The sequence below is a fragment of the Ictidomys tridecemlineatus genome, chromosome 6, assembly GCF_052094955.1.
Source record: "Ictidomys tridecemlineatus isolate mIctTri1 chromosome 6, mIctTri1.hap1, whole genome shotgun sequence".
NCBI lineage: Eukaryota > Metazoa > Chordata > Mammalia > Rodentia > Sciuridae > Ictidomys > Ictidomys tridecemlineatus.
In genome coordinates, this window is record NC_135482.1 from 75,741,780 (window position 1) to 75,748,308 (window position 6,529).

General features: G+C 35.2%; 1 pseudogene; it reads right to left on the minus strand.

Moving 5' to 3' along the window:
* Nucleotides 1-4,113: 4,113 nt before the first annotated feature.
* Nucleotides 4,114-5,281, minus strand: LOC101976277 (vacuolar protein sorting-associated protein 37A pseudogene; annotated as a pseudogene).
* Nucleotides 5,282-6,529: the final 1,248 nt, after the last annotated feature.

Sequence of the window (6,529 nt, forward strand, 5' to 3'; positions counted from 1 at the left end):
TTTTTATCCTTTTAATTATGTAAGATAAGGTTAGTGGACCAAAATGCCTTATACACAAAACAGGATGGATAAATTATATCCTCTCTCCATCTCAAGCACTCTTGCAAGAGTTGTTTAAATTTTTTTTTTAATTTTTCCCCTTATATCTACAAAGTAAGCCAGTAAATTTGCGGTGTTTGCTAACTTCCATTTATAATGAAAGGCATTGGGAATCTCAAAATAAGTATAGAAATCATCTTTGCCCTGTAAAAGTTCACATCTTTTGAGGGGTAAAACAGACCATAATTGTGCAATGTAGCAAGCTATACAACTGAAATATTCCTAATGTGTCACAGGGACACTGAATTGAGAAAGTAACCCAATCACAGGGTAAAGAGAGGGACGATTAGTAATGCCTGAAAAGGGGATACTCCTTTTGTCAAACTTAAAAGAGAGTGGGGAATGAGAACATTCCAAACAGATGGAAAACATGGGCAGAAGGAAAAAGATAAAGAAAAGTCCGGCATGTGTAGGAAACAATAAAGCAATGTATGGTTACTAGCATATAGAAAATGAGCAAGGGTATACTGATATACATTGGAAGGGGCCTGAAGGCCAGGTCAGGAAAGACCTTATACACCATCTTAAAAACCTTAAACTTGATCCTATAACTAATGATGATCTTTTGAAGAATTTTAGACAGCCAAGGTCGGGACATTCTAGATCTCACTCTGGATAAGAGGTGGGGGTAAGCCTGCAGCCAAGGAAACTGGATTGAAGGCCACTGCAATAACCCAAACAAGACAAGAATCTAAAAGAAACAGTAATATAAGAAGGTAGTAACCTTAGAAAAATAAAAGGTGCATTTATTCATTTAATGAATACTTTCTGAGCAGCATTGTGTTAGAAACACTGTTATGGGCAGAGGGATACAACACTGAGAAAAACACAAAAATCTCTACCCTCGTGGAATGTGCATGATAGTGTTAAAGTTCTTCCGTGTTTAATATTCCCAACAATCACTACAGTCACTGGAAGACTTGACATTCCTAATCTTTTACAAACAAATCAGGTAGCTTTCCTGGAAACTAGATATATCCTAGAACAAAAGGTCAGCAGACCAGAGCCCTTTTAAAAGACTATTAATTCATTTGATCTATAAATTTTATTAAGCACCTACATAAAAAATAAGGAATTATGGAAATGCCATATAAAGATAATTCTGCTTTCCTTGTGTAACAAAAGGCTGGCCTTCACAAGATTTTTGGCCCAGCTCTAAAATGTAGTCTTTATCAAAAGAAAAAAAGGAAGATGAGGCCCAGGTCCTCACTTACATGGTGCTCTAAATCTTGAAGGACCTAGTCCTGGAAAATAGTAAAAGAAACCTGTCGCACTGATGAATATGCACGATTTTCACAGATCTCTGAAACACCTTTAACATTTCATCATACAGGCTGCTGCATCTCAGCTTGCTCTGTCTTGGCAGCTTTGATGGTGTGGTAATGTCAGGATGTGACATTCCTGCCTACCTAGGTATGCTCTGATGATTCCATTTTTCATAAACAATGAGGTCTTGGCAATCTTTGGGGACCACTTTAAAATTCTTGAACATCCACTCAAATTTTGCAATTTTCTAGACACCTGTTACCCTTGGCTCTAATTTTGAAGGTGATCTTCTTCAGAGCATATTTTTACTAACTTAGGAGGTTCAGTAATGTAACATTACAAATTTTCTTCTTTATTCTGTTTTAAAGTAGAGTAAATGTAAGCGATAAGAACCTGAATGTGCTTTAAATTCTAACTAAGATTAAAGGATTTAGAGAAGAAAGATCTATGAAATGTCTATAACAGCAGCTTTCTCCTTCATTAAACACCTGGCAAAGGAACCTCTTTCTACATTTTCTGTTCTAGACAGGTAATCAGTATTTTTTTTTTAGAAAAAAAAATCATTTAAGTTTATTGCAGTCATGTAACCCAAATTTATATAGGCATAAATTCTTTCCATCCTAAAAGACATAAATAACCTATATCTGAACTAAATTACCAATTTGTATATACAGATAATTGTGATCAAACTTCTCTAATGACTGGTTTGTTAAGAGGTTATCTAATAAATTAATGTGATGATCATTATTATCCAAAGTACAGGTATGAAGACACAAATTGGTGTGACTATACTATGTATATAACCAGAGATATGAAAAATTGTGCTCTATGTGTATAATAAGAATTCTAATGCATTCCGCTTTCATATATAAAAATAAATAAATAAATAAATAAATTTAAAGGAAATTATGTATATACATATATATTTTTTTTCATTTGGGAAGAACAGGAGGTAGATAAGCACCCCAATAACTAAATCATGTTTGAGTTATCTTTATATGACATTTCCATAATTCCTTATTTTTTATGTAGGTGCTTAATAAAATTTATAGATCAAATGAATTAATGGTCTTTTAAAAGGGCTCTGGTCTGCTGACCTCTTGTTCTAGGATATATCTAGTTTCCAGGAAAGCTACCTGATTTGTTTGTAAAAGATTAGGAATGTCAAATCTTCCAGTGACTGTAGTGATTGTTGGGAATATTAAGCTCTGATGGGCAATGCTGTCACACCAGATATTATTGTCACAGACAATAAAGAAAGTTCTGAATGCCCAAAAGACTACCACAAATTTGACACACTAACTTTTACCTCATTATCTTATCTACAAATCAGGAATAATTTTATCTTCTTCTGGGCATTTTAAAAATTAAATAGCATGCCCTTAGCACAGTGCCAGCAAGACAAACAATTAATAAAAGCTATTTTCTGCATCCAACATTGTACCTTTTTAGCCCATGTGAATATTTGTCTTCTACAAACATAGACTAAGTATTAAGTATTTTTCAATTCTAAGAGAATAAGTCTTTCCCCTAAAATTCCATTGCTAAAGACATGTATAGAAGGAGAGAAGAATGAAGACAAAGATAATCTATAATGTATGCATGTTGAAATAATTATAAGGAGATGAAATGTAAGCAAAAATATGCACTAGGTTGTTTTGTGATTTAGATACTAGTTTTTTGAGCCTCAGATACAGTTCAAGATTTTCCCCATTTAGAATCTTTTAAGGCTACTTATGAAATATGTTCTCATTTGGTGACATGGCATAGAAGCAAATTACTGAACACAGTACAAATGAAGAGAAAATTCATTAAAAATTCAAATTGCTTAAAAACTAAATAGTACTTTTACTAATTGCTATAAAACTTTTCTCAGGAAAATCAAATTCACATAAAAATGAGAAAAATGCATTGATTCATTTTTGTTTAGATTTATTAATTTTATTAACAAAAAGATTGTTTTTAACATTAGAAATTTAGAGAGCATACCCGTCTAACCACAAACCCATCAGATACTTATTTTTTTTAAGAATTAGCCTGAAAATTTGTCTTAGACTGGTTTAAATGAAACCAGTAATTTTCTTAAATAAAATATTTATTTAACTGTATTGCAACTTAAATGTTATCTTTAGTTTTAAAAATAAAACAATATATGAAGAGCTGGTTTACTTTTTTAATTTATTGTATGTATTAAAAGTAAGTTACTTGAGATGGCACATTGGCATATCTGTGTTTCCTGACACTATGAATATTTAAAAACAAATTGCCCTTGAAAAGTTTTATCATACAGAAAGAAAGAAAGGAAAAAAAAAAGGTCTTCCACAGTTAAAAATTTCTTTAAAAAAAGGTTGAGAGGAAAATAATCTAAATAACACACCACTCTTGATAAAGAACTGAGGCAGATTTGAATTAAAAATACAAATTTAAATTAGTTTTATAAAGTACTGAAAACTAGCTAAAATTACATGCATAGGTATTTAATCAGTAATAAGAGGAATAGCAGAACTTAAACATATGATTGTTTTCAACAATAAACCAACATTTTTAGTGCAAATAGTGCGGAAAATTTTCTCAAAGCAAAGACCATAGCAATTATTTTGATCTATACAAAATCAGTCTCAGTTCTATATACATTCTATATAGTATATCTGTGAATTCAGCCACCGTGATGGAATGCCAATTTGCAAGTCATAAATATAAAACATTGTGCTTAAGTTCCATGTCTCATTTTTCTTTTGGCAGTTCATGTTTTTAGGAAAATCTATAGTGGAGTATGAAATTGGCTGTGCATTGCTATCACCTGTTGAAGTTTCTCTTCCTTGGCTCTTCTACAGCGGCAAATTGTTCTTTTTTCCAAGAAGCTACTGAGAAAATTGTCTATTTCAGTTTTTCCCTCCAAGAAATCTTCAGCAATATTAACAGATATCTTCTTCAGCTTCATGTGCAGCTACTTTCAATCTTGCCTGCAGAGACTTGCACTACAGCTCTAAGTTCATGCTACCTTTGCATCTTCTTTTCAAAAGTAGATTTCACTTGTGTAATTAATTCATACTTATCTAAACAATTTGCCTTTTGGCTTCCAAACTAGGTTCCAAAAGGAGATTTTTTTCTTGCTAATTCCTTGATACTTTTTACTAAGTCATCCTTGTCTGTAATAATTTGTTTTAATTGAGGCAAAGCTAGGAACTGTTCTAGTAATACTTCCTCTTGTTCATTCATATCTGTGAGTTGTGATAAACTTAATTCTGAGAGTTCTGGAAATGTATCAGGGACATCTGGCATCTTATAACCAAAACCGTCTGGCTTATTGGTGCTGAAGTGTCCATTGTGGGAACATGTAATGGCAGACTTGAAAGAACATCAAATGAAGGAGCAGCAGGCTTGGCTGTGGTATAACTTGTTGAAGAAGAAATATTCCTCTTAGCTTCTTGTGGAGGATATGGAGGAAGAAATGGAAATCCCTGAGAAGCATAAAGAGGCATCCGCCTGAGTTAATGTACAGGTATGCAAATGTTGCTGAAGCAGGAGCTAAAACTGGGGGATTCCTCCAGAACTCACCCAACAGACTTTGAGAAATTTTCCCAAGATCCGAATGCGTTGTAAAAATTGCTTACTAATGCAGAAGTAACATACGCTCCTTGTTTATCCACTAAGTGATGCCGTATTGGTGGATAAACACTCATCACTGGTTTTTCCTGAGGAAATTGTGGAGGAAGTAATATATTCATGTTAATCGGTTGTTTACAGTGAATGGAAACCTGCATTTCACATCTTTCTGTATTCTAGCTATATGGAGTGTGAGTTCCAGAAGGACTTGATGAAGTGCTGCTTCTGATATTGGGAGGCTGGTGAGGCCACCAGGAGACCCAGCAGCAGAGGAGGACGCGCTCTTGGTTAAGGGAAAGAGCCAGCTCATCCTCCGTGGGTCCCTGGGCACAAAGCCCTAGAAGGCTCTGGTCTGCTTCTCCCAGCTGCTCCTGTGAGCTCTCCAGCAACAGAGGAGTGGGCTGAGACGCGTGGCCTAAACGCTGGGGGGCCGCATCTTCACGAAGCAAGCCAGGCTCTTGGTCTCGGGTTTCTGAGGGACATCCTATAATGCAGTTAGCTAGAGAGGGACAACGTGCCACCCGGGACAGGCCGTCCTACTTCACCGCCTAGACACCCAAACCAGGGAGTCTGACCACCTAGCACTCAATCATCCTCGGTAATCAGTATTTTCAAGCACAGTATTTTTTAAAATTTATTTTAATTAGGTATATATGGCAGCAGAATGCATTTTGATTCATTGTACACAACCGCAGCACAACTTTACATTTCTCTGGCTGTACACGATGTAGCGGTGCACCATATGTGCAGTCATACATGTTCATCATCTATCCTACCCATGATCTCTCCCCTCTCCTACCTTCCTTTTCCCCATCAAAGTTCCTCCATTTTTCCCATGTCCTCTGCATTATGGATTAGCATTCACTTATCAGAGAACACATTTGGCCCTTGGTTTTTTGGGATTGGCTTACTTCATTTTGCATGATATTCTCCAGCTCCATCCATTTACCTGCAAATGCCATAATTTTATTCTCTTTTAATGCTGAGTAATATTCCATTGTGTATATATATATACCACATTTTCTTTATTCATTAAACTATTGAAGGGCACCTAGGTTGCTTCCACAGTTTAGCTATTATGAATTGAGCTGCTATAAACATTGATGTGGCTGCAATTATTATAGTATGCTGATTTTAAGTCCTTTGGGTATAGACCGAAGAGTGGGATAGCTGAGTCAAATAGCTGAGTGGTTCCATTCCAAGTTTTCTAAGGAATCTCCATACTGCTTTCCAGATTGGTTACACAAATTTGCAGTCCTACCAGCAATGAAAGGGTATAACTTTACCCGAAATCTTCATCAATATTTATTGTTGTCTGTATTCTTTTTTTTAAAAGAGAGAGAGAATTTTTTTAATATTTATTTTTTAGTTTTTGGTTGCACAACATCTTTATTTTATTCTTATGTGGTGCTGATCGCCCTGTGCATGCCAGGAGAGTGCGCTACCACTTGAGCCACATCCCCAGCCCCTGTTGTCTGTATTCTTGATAACTGCCATTTTGACTGGAGTGAGATGAAATCTTGATTTGTATTTCTCTAATTACTAGAGATGTTGAACA